The 14,814-nt window shown below is 40.8% G+C and overlaps 1 protein-coding gene across 5 annotated transcripts in view; it reads right to left on the bottom strand.

Moving 5' to 3' along the window:
• Positions 1-14,814, bottom strand: part of MINAR1 (membrane integral NOTCH2 associated receptor 1) — a 62,576-nt gene that overhangs the window by 19,048 nt on the left and 28,714 nt on the right. Inside the window, exon 1 of one of the 5 annotated variants that reach the window (XM_063716263.1) lies at positions 8,160-8,235. The exons of the other annotated variants lie outside the window; for them this stretch is intronic. The gene's annotated coding sequence lies outside the window, so the exon portion shown is untranslated. Of the gene's footprint in view, positions 1-8,159; positions 8,236-14,814 lie in introns of those variants that run through there. 5 annotated transcript variants of the gene reach the window in all.

Here is a 14,814-nt window from a genome sequence, read left to right as displayed (position 1 = left end):
AATCGCATGCCAGGAGGACAAGCATCCACCGCCTACTGACAGAAGTGAATGAGGGGTGGAGGAGCCACCCTGGACTGACCACCTACTATGTGCTGAGGCCTTACATGATTTTAAGCAACAGCTCAGAGAGGGGGCACGTTATTCAAGAGAAATGAGGAAAAGGAGGCTAGAGAAACTCCACTGAGAGCATGACGCATCACAGTCTGAAGCCGGATCTGGTCAAAGAGCAAGGCAGAAATAGCCGCCTAGAATCTCTGGGGGCTGAGCAAACTGACCTGGGACATATGTGCATGCACACTCCCACACACACAGCTTCACATTCACACAGACTCACCCATACATTCATACGCAGACACATTCACATAGCTTCACTCAGATTCACCCAGATACACCTACACACACTCACATAGCTTCACACTCACACAGACTCACCCATACACTCACATGCAGACACATTCACAACTTCGCACTCACAGAGCTTCACACTCAGACTCACCTAGACACACACACACACACAGCTTCACACAGACCCACACCCACTCACACTCACCCACAGACACACACACACTCAGTCACCCAGACTCACACCCACAGACACACACACACTCAGTCACCCAGACTCACACCCACACCCACACCCCCCCACACACACACCCCCACACACTTACCCAGACACACACAGACTCACACCCACACTCACCCACACACCCACACATGCACATAGCTTCACACTCAGACTCACACCCACACAGAGCTTCACACCCACAAACTCACACCCACACACACACACAAGACTCACCCACAAACTCAAACAGCTTCACACTTGCATAGCTTCAGTCATGCAGACTCAGAGACATATGCACACCCAGACACACTCACACAGCTTCGGTCATACACTCATCCAGACACACACTTACATCCAGACACTTGCACAGCTTCCCACTCACACAGACCTAAACACACACAGACTCACGCTCACACACACAACCACACATTCATACACACTCTCAAGCACACACAGACACACACATTCACCTACACATATTCACACAGACCTACACTCATACACACCCACACACACTCTGTCACACTTCCATACACCCATGTGTACACATAATTCACACAAGTACTCAAGCTCCCACACATCCACAAACACATTCACACCTCTGCACACACACACATTCACAAACACGTATACACCACATACACAGGCTCACTCACAATCTCCACACTCTTCCTCTCCTAGGTGTCTCTTAGCTCTGTTCTCTCCTAAGTGTCTCTTAGCTCTGTCCTCAGAGTTTAAACTTTCTTAACATCTCAGCACATCTCCATGCATATTTTGGGGGCTAAGCAGCCAACAAATCCACCCTCTCTGGCGTTTGGGAAGCTGACCCCATGATGCCGCACATTGCCTGCCAACAAGACCTGCAAACACAGCCACTGCAGCACCCTGTCACCCCCATCCCCATGTGGAAAAGCTCCGCGAAGACTCTGAGAGGCCAATCACAGGACTTCCATCCCACCTGGCTTCAGAGCTCCTTGCTGAGGAACAGCCATGCCCAGCGCGGCAGGAAAGCTGGCAGGAGGAGCCGGTGAGCAGCAGAGATCCGAAAATCATGAGGCCAGACTGGGGATTGCCTGCAGCACATCAGGCCCCCATCTGGACCAACTGACTGCCCAAGCCAACACCGCAGCCCAGGACTCCCCTCCTCTGTGTCTGCCGCAGACCTGTCTGCTTGGAGGCCTGCTGCCTCGGCTGCCCACATCCTCCCGCAGTCTTGCTCACCCACGCCGGCTACTGGAACAGCCCTTCTGCCCCAGCCCCTCGCCAGGTCCCAGAGTCTCCTCTAACTGTTCCCTCCGTGGTGCTCGACAGCCCTCCGCCTGTGTCTTGGCTAAAGCGCTTATCACGCAGGAGTTTTCAACCAGGTAAGATTCACCTGGGATGGTTTTAAAACATTGAGACCTGGCCTCCCCTACCCTAGACCAATTAAATCAGAATTCCTGGGAGGGGTCCAGGTCTTTAGGAGTTTTAAAAGTCACTCCAAATTTCTGAACCATGGGCCTCCAGATTTTGGGACCAAGGAGCTCTATTTAGTAAGTTGTAGGGATGAGGTTTGTGAAAGGCATTGAAGCCTAATGTTGAGAGGAGCGACAGGGGCCCATAGACCTGGGCTCAGACTCCAGTCCTGCCCACTATGTGACATTGGATAGGTTACTTACAGCTCCCACACCCTGCCTCAGTTTTTTCATCTGTAACAATGGGTTTAATTAACAAGCATATGTAAAGCACTTAATAATAAAGAGCGTCCCATGTGACAGCCATTCAACAAATAACAGCTGTCACTCATGGAACAGCTGTAGCAATGGGAATACTAGCAGTCTCAGTGGCTTTATGCCTCACAGCACCCTCTGCAGGTTATAAAAAAGGAGTATTTTTGAAAAATGACTCCATTCTGTACAAAGAGCAAGAGACGCCTGCCTAAAGCGGGATTCTGGCCTCTCAAGTTTTACATTTTCAACTTAAAGACTTTTAGTTTCTCATTATAAAAAGCTTCATCCTCAACCACACGCTCCCGCGGACCTTCAGTAGACCGACGATTTACTGCCTCTGTCTAGGCTGCACATGACCTCAGAGGGGAATAACAAATTGGCTGTGGGGTTCATTATTCAGCTTTTTTTTTTTTTTTTAATGGGAAGACAGTTCATAAACTGATTCCATGAAAAGTTCTGAAAGCCAGAGGTTGAAATTGCTCACTCAGAATAAATGGGGGTGCTCTCGTCACCCGCCAATCCAAACTATGGCACACCCTCCTCACTATGTGGCTCTTTGTGCATCTGCCTCATGTGTCCTTGAAGATTCTGTAGGTGTCCAGACCCCGCTAAAACTTGTTTCTGAGCACCCAGAATGTGCATGAGACTGGGCTAGGCAAAGCCGAGAAAGGTAAAGGGAAGAAAACACTCTTTAGAGAGGGCTGGATGGGACCACAGTGAACTCCAGCCTAACCTTTCATTTTATGGTCAAGAAAACTGGGGTCCAGAGTGACATGACTTTTCAAAGGCACATGTACAGCTAGTGGCAGAACTGTCCCCAGCACCCAGGGTTCCTGATACCTAGGCTGTTTCATAAATGTCTGCAAGAATGCCAGTTCTGACTGTCAAGTGCCAGAGGAGCATAAACATGGAGCTGGGAACCCGATTAAGGGGGAGATGGATTCCAGCCATGGGGAAAAGGTAAAGCTGGCTTCACAGGGAAGGTGCCATCTGCAATGGCCGCAAAGGCTAAAGAGGAGGAGAGTGTTTGATGGTCTGGAGGAAAGGGACAGAGTAGGTACTCTAGGCAGAGGGCAGAAGGCATGATGGTACACGGCAGCAGGGAAGAGTCTGTATGTCTGGTAGGGATGGAGAGAAGGAGGTGGAGCTGGACAAACAAAATTTAAATAGGGAGTGCTATGGTTCGATTGTGTCCCTTCAAGATTCAGGTGTTGCCAATGTGATAGGTTTAAGAAGTGGGACCTTTAAGACCCCTTCCCAGGAATTCTGATATAACTGGTCTAGGGTAGGGGAGGCCAGGTCTCAATAGGTTTTAAAAACCATCCCAGGTGATTGTGATTAGGCCATAAGAACTCCTCCCTAATGAATGGGTTTCATGCCCTTATAAAATGAGGCTTTGTGCAGCATTCTGCTAGCTTGCCCTTTCGCCCTTTTGCTATGTGAAGATGCAGCAAAAATGCCCTCACCAGATACATCAGAAACTGGCACCTTGATCTTGGACTTCCCAGCCTCCAGAACTATGAGAAGTAAATTTCTGTTCCTTATAAATTACCTAGTCTCATGTATTCTGTTATAGCAGCACAAACATACTAAGATAGGGCGGTACACTAAACTCTGGGCTGGGAGTCTGAACTCAATTCTGTAGTAAATGAGAACTGGGAACTGACAAAGTGGGTGTTACAGCGGAGCAAGCCTGCGGTTAAGATGAGCACTGCAACCTACAGGATACACTGATGGGGATCCATATTGTCTTAGCCCCTTTCAAAACCTCCTACCCGTACACAGCGAAGGGAAGAACTCCAGGCTCCTCTAATTCCTAACCCATAGGTATTTCCACTAGGTAATAGTCTGTAGCTTTGGGAAAGGCCAGAACAAGATGCCTGATTTTTCTTCCCATTACCCTGTGGTACCTTGTTCATTTCTCATGCCACATTCTGGGCATGATAAATGTTGCTGTCCAGTCTACAGAGCTAAAATGAATACCCACCCTTCCACAACCTTATGCATATTCAACTGCTCACACTCTTGGCATCTAATGTTAATCAAAGCAGAGCAAAAAGAGAGAGAGATGATTTAGGGATATAGTTTGTAGTATTGCTGCTTGAATCTTTGGACAAAAGACAAGCTCTCTGAATTTCATTTCCGCCAACTCCATTAGAAATCTAATCTTCCCTTCTGCTACCAACAGCCCCAAAATGAATGACATATACCTTGAACTGGATTAGCAAAACTCAGTTATAAAGTATTCTTATCAAACCTTTCCAATACGCCAAAATATATTGATCTTTCAAAAACTGAAATAAAGTGCAGAGATGTAACAGCCACAATGTTCTCATTTCATGCTCATGAAAGCACACTGCAAGAGAATTCATCTGCAGTATTCATGTAATTCCTGCACTGGTGTTGGCCTGCTTGTTTTGAATTCCGTCTTGCTTTTGTTTTAGGATGGTGGTTGCTACTGTGATTTGGTGAAACTATAAAAGGAAGCTATCAATTTAGGAATATAAAATTTGTAATTAAGAATTTCTACATTGTTTGTGTCACCTCTAATAAAATTTCAAACTTAAGAGGGAACACTTTCTCTCCCAGAGATAGCCATCTTCCACAAAAAAATTGCTAAAGAGGGCAGCAAGGAGTTGGGAAGGGGTTACACTTCTGTCTCTCAAGACATATACCTGCAGAGCTCAACCCTAGTGAAAAGCCCTTGGTTAAGAAGTCAAGTGATTATGAAGCAATTTCCGGATCTGGCAAGAAAGTAAGCTTAGAGAATGTGAAAAACTCTGATTATGAACACCTCAAAATGCTGGATAAAATGCAAATTTTTTTCTTAATGGGCATAACTAAACTTGCGAGAGCAAGCTAAATGCCCAGATTCCAGAAATAGAGAAGAGACTGAAAATCACAGAGGTAGACAGAAGACCTGGCACTGTGGCTGCCCTAAGAGTAAAGGGGATGGTCCTTCTAAGGTAGAGTAGGATAGGCCTTCCATGAGATGGAGGGTAGAAACACAGATGTCTGCATAAAGCTGGGACCCTTGAAGGACTATTCTCTAGCTTTATGTGAAAGGATGAAAAAAATCTGGTGTACAGTAAACAAGGACACTTGTCAGCTTCTGCCTGGGCTCTGGGTTAAATAAAGTAAAAAATTACCCCTTAGAAATGGAAAACAAGGCCAATGTCTTAAATATTTTGGGGCCCAAATTTATGTTGTCACAGTGTGCAAGAACTCTTGAGCTAAGAAATTAATGTAAAAAATCAGTTCCATACTGATAATGTCCATGGGTGCAAGCAGAAACAAGAGCAAAAGTACTCAAGACAATCAAAGGTGCATAGGAGCACCACAGAGAAAAGAATCCACCCTAAGGTTGAATTATATTTTTAAAAATTACAACACACAAGAGAAAATACTACTCAATGAGTAAGAATCAGCAGACACAAAATCACCAGCAGGATTAGAACTTCAAGAACTTAAAAAAATGAATACACAATCTTAAAGAAGATATAAATATACTTAAAATAAGTAAAGGCATAAAATTAATAGAAAATCCAAATAAAAGACACTATGAAAAAAAGCACATACAGATCTGGAAAAGAACTAAGTATACTAATAGAAAAAGAATCATTAAAATACAAAGCACAGTGGCATTAAATAGCATATTAGATCTAAATAAAGAGAAAGTCTATGAACTGGAAGATAGGTCTAAGGGAATTTAGCTGAATGCAGCACAAAGAGATACAAAGATAAAAGACACGAAACTGGCCGGGGGCAGTGGCTCACACCTGTAATCCCAGAGCTTTGGGAGGCAGTGGCTCACACCTGTAATCCCAGAGCTTTGGTGGGTGGATCGTTAGAGGTCAGGAGTTCAAGACCAGCCTGGCCAACATGGTGAAACCCTGTCTCTACTAAAAACACAAAAAGTTAGCTGGGCATGGTGGCAGGCACCTGTAATCCCAGCTACTCAGGAGGCTGAGGCATGAGAAGCTCTTGAACCCAGGAGGCAAAGGTTGTAGTGAGCTGAGACTGCATCACAGCACTCTAGCCTGAGTGACAGAGTGAGACTCTGTCTCAAAAAACAAAACAGCAACAATGACAACAACAACAAAAACCATTAAATCAAGCTTAAGAGACATGAGCATAGAAGGATAAGTTTCAGCAGACATCTATTTGGAATTCTAGGAGAGAGAAAAGAGAATGGCAGAAAGATGATAAAAGTGATAATATATAAGAATGTTTCAGAATTGAAAGCATGAATCTTTTAACTCAAGGAGTGATATAAATACTAAATAAGACATATAAATAATGAACTCACCCTTAGATACCTAAACACATCATATTGAAACTAAAGAATACCAGAAATGAAAATAAAAACTTGCCTAAAAAATTGAATTACCTAAAATAGAATAAACTTAAAAGCAGATTTTAAAGACTACAATTGTAGACTAAAAAATAGAAATAAAATCATTAAAATACTGAAAAAAAAATATACAGATAATTTTATTACCATGTAAACTATTATTCAGAAGTAAAGATAAAGAAATAGTTTCAGAGTTTATAACTTATATTCCTTATTGTAAAAACTATAAAGAAGCTCCTTCAGAAGGAAAGAAAGTGAATCCAGAGGAAATAAGGTGATAAACATATAGTTCATTCTAATCATGTATCAACTCGATAAAACTATTAATGAATAATTTAATAGGAGAGGGAGTGATCAGAATTAAAACTTTTAAAGTATTATATTATCTGGAAGAAGAAAGAGATGTTAAATAAATTTAAATTTTAAGTCAAATATGCATATTAGAAAAAAGTTATGAGTAATTATTAAAAGAGCAGGAAGAATTTGTACAACTTAATGCAGGACTTCTAAACCAGTGTAGAAAAAACAAGGGAACAAATAAAACCCAGTCAATTAAGAGAATGTAGGAAATAAGAGAAATAAAGAAGTATAACTAATGAATATCACAAATAAAATGACAGAAATATTTCAAAATACATCATATTACAATAAATGTAAATAGCTTAAACTTACCAGTTAAAAGACTATGACTCTCAAGCTGGATTTTTAAAAATTAAAATAAAATGCAAAGACTACCTATAGGAGATATACCTAAAAATACTGTCACAGGCTGGGCACAGTGGCTCACGCCTGTAATCCCAGCACTTTGGGAGGCCAAGGCGGGTGGATCACCTGAGGTTGGGAGTTCAAGACCAGCCTGACCAACATGGAGAAACCCTGTCTCTACTAAAAATACAAAATTAGCCAGGGGTGGTGGTACATGCCTGTAATCCCAGCTACTTGGGAGGCTGAGGCAGGAGAACCACTTGAACCTGGGAGGTGGAGGTTGCGGTGAGCTGAGATCATGCCACTGCACACTCCAGCCTGGGCAACAAGAGCAAAACTCCGTCTCAAAACAAAAACAAAAGCAAAAACAAAAAACTGTCACAGAAAGATTGAAAGTATAAGGATGAAATAAGATTTATCAATCAAAACTAAATCAGAGTATTGTTAGTGTTTGTTACAGGCAAAATGGCATCACAGTTAAAGATTCTAAACTCTGGAGCCAAATTGCCCAAATTTAAATACAAGCTGTTCTACTTATAAGCTATGTGATTTATTAGTTATTAGTTGGAGCACTTATTAGTTATTACCCTGGGGCACATTATAGGTCTCTCTGTACTTTAGTTTCCTTATCTGCAAAATGGGGATGATAATAGTATCTACTTTATATGATTTGTTTTATGTAATAGTCCCTTGCATACAATAAGCACTCTAATAAGTGTGAGCTATAACATTATTATTATATTAACATAAATAAGAAAGATATTAAGGTTAAAAATCATTAGGGATACAAATAATTATTGCAAAATGATAAATAAAAACAACTCACCAGGAAAATAATCCTGAACACATGGACACTCAATAATATAGCCTTAAAAATACATGAAGCAAAAATTAACAAAATTTCTAGGAAACATATGAAATTCACAATAATGCATAGAGATTTTAACATATCTTTCTCAAGAAACTGAGTGATCAAAGAAAATAATACATTTGATATAAAAATACTAAAACAACACAATTAACAAACTTGATCTATACATGTAGAGAACCTGGACCCAAGAATACACATTCTTTTCAAGTAATGCTGGCCACGTATTATGATACAAACTTTTTAAAAAATGAATTTATATCCTGCAGTGATTTTTTTTACAATAAAGTAATAAAATTAACAAATATATACCCAAAGATATCACCTAAACACATGGAAATTTAAACATATAGGTCTCAATAAGCCATAGGTCAAAAAATTAATCATAGTAAAAATTAGAATATGATTGTAATTAAATGTAATGAAAATACTACATATCAAAGCTGTAAACTATAGCTAAAGCTATCATTAGAGGAAAGTTTACAGTAATAAATACAAATAGTGGAATAAAAGCTTGAAAATCAATGAGCTAAGCATCCTACTCTAGAAGTGGGAAAAAAATCAGTATAGTAAATACAAAGGAAAATGGAAGAAGCAACTAATGTTATGAGAAAAATTAGTGAAGTAGAAAACAAATAAACATTACCATCAACGAAACCTAAATGATTCTTTGAAATAACAAATAAAATTGGAAATCTCTGGCAAGAATGATAAAGAAGAAAAGAAAAGAGACATGAATAAATAATGGAACAACATTAACATAAGTAACATTTATGGAGAACTTTACTATGTGCCAGAAAGGTTCTAAACACTTTATAATGATTAACTTATTTAATCCTCAAAATCACCTTACAAAACAAGAACTAATATGATCCTAATTTTATGGCTGAATTTTCTCCAGCACACAGCAGGTCAGTAACTTGTCAAAGGCCACACAGCCTAAGGCATGTGTGAACCTAGGCCTTAACTATACACTGTAAGTCTAGAGCTCACGTTACACATCACATTATACAGCACTTCACAAAATTAGGGATGAAAACAGGGATAGAGCCACAAATTCAATAGACAATTTTTTGAAAGTTTTATTTAATATAACACCAAGGATTGCTGAATATGCAGGCAAACAGTTTTTATATGCTACTGGGGGGGATGAATATTGGGAGAATCACTTTAGAGGGCAATTTGGTAATATAGTTGAAGCTCAAGATAATCAAAACCTATTGCCCCCCAGATCTACCTTGAGGTACCCTAGATAAGCATGCACATAGGTTCACAAGGAGACAAAACTGTTATCAAACACTTTTGAATAGTAAAATAATGTGGGGGAATAAATGAGTTTATCCACATAGTTTATATTATACAACAGCTAATATGAATGAATTTACTTACAATAAATTTGAAGATAAACCTCAAAAACTTAAGAATGCATGGAAAAAGTTGCGAATGGATCTATCATATCATTGATGTAATTGGAAAAAAAAACCTCAAATAGATTATTTAGGGATGTATACATAAAAAGGAGAATGCAAAAATCTATATGGAAATGAAATATACCAGGTTTGGGATAGCGGTTTCTGGGAGGGGCAGGAAAGATGTGGTGTAGGGCCTACATTTAAGGCCCAATATGATGTGCTGCCCTGACACCTGGTGAAACCAGGAGGACTTTGAATGGCCAAACTGCAAGTTTCTCTACTCCTGCAAATAAGGTACCCTAGCCAAACCACTCTTCTTATCAAGGGACCAGGCACAGATTCTACTTACCCCGAGTGGCAGCTTCTGGTTCCCTGCCAGCCCTCAGAAATATTCAAACAAGCCAATCACATCTTCTTGTGGGAATCAGGGGTCACCTCACCATTTTGTTATAGCAAAGGCTGCCTCCCACAGCCAGTTTGTTCCCTCTGTTTCTAAGTGCAGCCCCCGTGTGGCCCTGTGTGGCCTGTGGTGTCCTCCCCCTGCCCTCCTGTGAGTACAGGCAATTAATAAATCACTGTCCATCTCATTTGCTCAGTGTTGGTGTCAAGTGTTCAGTCATCTCGGTAACCTTAGAGTGGAAATCCTCTCTCACCAATGCGGGGAGTAGCAGGTGATTAAAACAAAAGAAGTGGTAGGTGGGACTTGAACTATATCATATTCTTTTCTTTAAAAACAAACAAAAAACAAACACTGAAGCAAAAATGACAAAACATTAACATCCGTTTAATTTCATTGGTATATGGATGTCTACTGGGTTATTTTATGTACTTTTCTTAATTTTTTAAAATAAGTACTAATTTTAAAATAAGGTAAAAACACTAGATAAACAAGTCCCAACTTATCTGCTTTTACCGAGACCTGCCAAAAAGAGAGCTAAAAGGAAATTTATATAAGTAAGGCTCTAAATGGGCAGTAACCACAAAGAAAATTCACAAGGCAGTTTTTTTTGCTATTGTTTATGTTTTGTTGGAAGTTTTTTTTTTATTATTATTATACTTTAAGTTTTAGGGTACATGTGCACAATGTGCAGGTTAGTTACATATGTATACATGTGCCATGCTGGTGTGCTGCACCCATTAACTCGCCATTTAGCATTAGGTATATCTCCTAATGCTATCCCTCCCCCCTCCCCCCACCCCACAACAGTCCCCAGAGTGTAATGTTCCCCTTCCTGTGTCCAAGTGTTCTCATTGTTCAATTCCCATCTATGAGTGAGAACATGCGGTATTTGGTTTTTTGTCCTTGCGATAGTTTACTGAGAATGATGGTTTCCAGTTTCATCCATGTCCCTACAAAGGACATGAACTCATCATTTTTTATGGCTGCATATTATGGGGCAAGGCCATGCATGTTAAAGGTAACACTAAGTAATTATTCGCTTTAATTATCTAAGAATTCTGGTCAAAATAAAAATCTATTTGGATAGCCAAATATGAAAACTTACTACAAAGCTCCTATTATTATACTTTGACAGATAAATCAATGGAACAGAATAGAAAGACAAGTAGCAGACCCAAATATAGATAAACAGTCAATATATTTTAAAGGTGGCCTTTCAACTCAATGAGAAAATAATGGTTTATTCAATAAACATAAATGTGTTACTTTGTTATTTAAATACTACTGGAATGATTGGTAAATCAACTGGTAAAAGGGTAGCCCCACTTCTTGCCATTTACAAAAGTAAATTACAGATGAAATATAAAGCAGAAAATTTGAGTCAAGATTTAGATAATTTGAGGTTGTGAAAGGGTTTTCCACACAAGATCCCAAAAGCTGAAATAATTAAGACGAAGACTGATAGGTTTGGATAGATAAAAATTGCTTACCATGTCAGTAAACATAAAAAAAAAAAACAGTAAAAAAAAAAAAACAAGTGAAAAAACAATGCAGAAAATTCTTGCATCTCACTGAAAGCTCTTAAAAATGAATAAGAAATAATGAACAATTCAAAGAAGCAAATGGTTAATTTACAAAGGAAGGCAAAGAAAAATGTGCAACATCATAATAAATAAAGCAAAGTAAAACAGCAATTTGACTACTTAATTATTTATAAATCTAAAGAAAATAAAAATGTTTTCTTTCTAAGTGGAAAAGTACTAAAGACTAAGGGTTTTGACTATTATTAAGGGTTTTTGATATTATTTATAATCAGTGTATAGTATATTTGTTATGGTATCTATAATCAATATACTCATACCACTGTGGGGAGAATGAGGGAAAATAGGCACTCACATGTATTGCTGGAGAAGTATGTGACTTATAGGAAGTAATCAACAATAAAACTTGAAAAATACACATACCCTTGAAATGAAGCAAATCCACACTTCTAAGTATTTATCTAAAGAAAATAATCAGATATGATTATATTTATGAATATATTCTCTTTAATGTTGCTTAAAATAAGAAAAAATTAGCAATAATCTTTGTAGTCAACAATGGGTTCTATAAATTGCAGTGCATCCGTATGATAGAATACCATGTAGCCATTAATAAGTCATGGTGCAGAAATATATTTATTGGCATGTTTAATTTTTAATGATGTATTCTTAAGTGAAAAAGTATACCACTAAATGGTTGGTTGTATTATGACATAAAATTTTATAGACACTCGCCCTTTGTATATATTAATACTAAAATGTTAATAATTGTCTCTGGGTGGTTTTCTCTTCCTTTCATTTCAGGCCTGTTTTATTTAAATGTTCTAGATATGTGATTTTATAATAAAAAATAAAGAAGAAAGGATTTGCAAACAAATCCTGGCAAGGGGAATTTGAGGAAGTAAATTATCATCTCTAATCTTTGATTTTCTTATCTATAAAATCAAGATATCAGTTCCTCCTCCTGGGGTTACTAACACGGTCAAATGAGACATCCATATTATTCATTCAAAAATGTTTCTTTTGTAACTGGCACGTGTCAGGCACTGTCTTAGCTGGTGGCAATACAGCAGGGTGTAAGGCAGACAATGAACAAAACAAAAACCCTGCCCTCATGAGCTTATAATCTAGTGGGGGAGACAGATAATAAGCAAAATAGAAAAAGTAAAATTTAGAGTGTATTAGACAGTAGAAAGTGCTATGGAGAAAAGCAGAAAAGGGGGTTAGAAAGAACAAGGGGAGGTATTACAACTGCAAACAAGATGGTCAGAGGAGGCATAGGGGAAAGATACCTTTGAATGTAGTCCTGAAGGAGGCAATGGAGCAAACCACGTGCCTGCCTGGGTGGTGGGGAGGAGCGGGGAAAGGGGGATGCAAAGCCCAGGCAGAGGGAACCGGAAAGGAGATTTTATGAAGTACTTCTATGACCAACCAAACATGCCAGTCCTGCTTCCAGCCCAGGGCCTTTGCTCTTGCCTGCCTGGGCATGATGGCTCCTAAGACAGGGAACACTCACAATTTCCCAAGGCAGCCTCTTCCACGGTTGCACCCACTGGTCCTCATCCTGCCCCAGGGACATGCAGAAGCCAAATCCGCTTTCGAAGGGCAGTTCTTCGAGTATTTAAGGATGGGTCTTACATCCCATTTCTCCCATTTGCTTCAGGACCTGGCTGCAGCTCCCTGCATCTTTTGGGTTGATGGAGAGAAGGCTACCAGGTGCAGTCTCTGACTCAAAAACTCAAGTCAAACCCCAGATCTTCTCCTTATGCGGGAAACTCACAACAGCCTTGTAAAATACGGGGGATAAATCAAGTCTCTGGCCTCACCCCAGAGATTCTGACTCAGCAGATGAGGCCTGGAAATATGCATTTATAAGTTCCCCTAGAGGTTCTGGTATAGTGGATGCAGTGATGGCTAACTGGGAAATTCTGGACTAGATACACCTTGGGGCTAATGATCCATAGTTCTTTAAATAATTTCCAGTTGGCTCATGCACTTCTCACATTGTGTCTCCTTCCCTTGAAGTGCAGAAAAGAACAGGAGTCCCATTCCTCATTCTAGACACCATAATTTCAGCTAAGGATCTTTTTGGTGGCCATACTATACTGTTGACTCAGGCTGAGGTTATGGAAAACTAAATAATCTAATGCTTTTTCCTTCCTGCTGTGACTACAGAGTCAGGCCTCTCCCATCCCTGCTGAGCGTCTTCAGAATCACCTTGTTCTTTCCATCTTTCACCCAATAGCTCTAGGGAACACCCAACCTGAGCCAGACACTGTGCTCCTCACCAGGACAAAAATATAAATGAGACCCTGGCCATGCCTGCAGGGGCAACAGGCTAGACGAAGGGGAGCACCAGTAAACCATCTGTCATAGCGCTCCGATGGCATTGGCACAGTGAGAGCCCACAGCCAACCACCCAGCCCACAGACTACCTACCTTAACCCACATCCGACACTACCCACGTCTCAGTCTCACACAACACAGAGAACATTCCCTGACTCACTGCCATCATATCCCACATACTCATGGCCTACTCCACCCACATCTCATCACTACCCACTCACACCCACACACACACTGCCTACCTCAACCACATCTCATCACTACCCACCCATACCCACACACACACTGCCTACCCCAACCACATCTCATCACTACCCACTCACACCCACACACACACTGCCTACCCCACCCACATCTCATCACTACCCACCCATACCCACACACACACACACTGCCTACCCCACCCACATCTCATCACTACCCACACACACCCACACACACACTGCCTACCTCAACCACATCTCATCACTACCCACCCATACCCACACACACACTGCCTACCCCACCCACATCTCATCACTACCCACTCACACCCACACACACACTGCCTACCTCAACCACATCTCATCACTACCCACCCATACCCACACACACACTGCCTACCCCACCCACATCTCATCACTACCCACTCACACCCACACACACACTGCCTACCCCAACCACATCTCATCACTACCCGCCCATACCCACACACACACTGCCTACCCCACCCACATCTCATCACTACCCACTCACACCCACACACACACTGCCTACCCCACCCACATCTCATCACTCCCCGCCCATACCCACACAGCCTACCCCACCCACATCTCATCACTACCCACACACACCCACACACTGCCTACCCCACCCACATCTCATCACTACCCACCCATACCCACACACACACTGCCTACCCCAACCACATCTCA

Source organism: Pongo abelii, chromosome 16, assembly GCF_028885655.2.
Source record: "Pongo abelii isolate AG06213 chromosome 16, NHGRI_mPonAbe1-v2.0_pri, whole genome shotgun sequence".
NCBI lineage: Eukaryota > Metazoa > Chordata > Mammalia > Primates > Hominidae > Pongo > Pongo abelii.
This window is presented reverse-complemented; position numbering and strand designations above follow the sequence as displayed.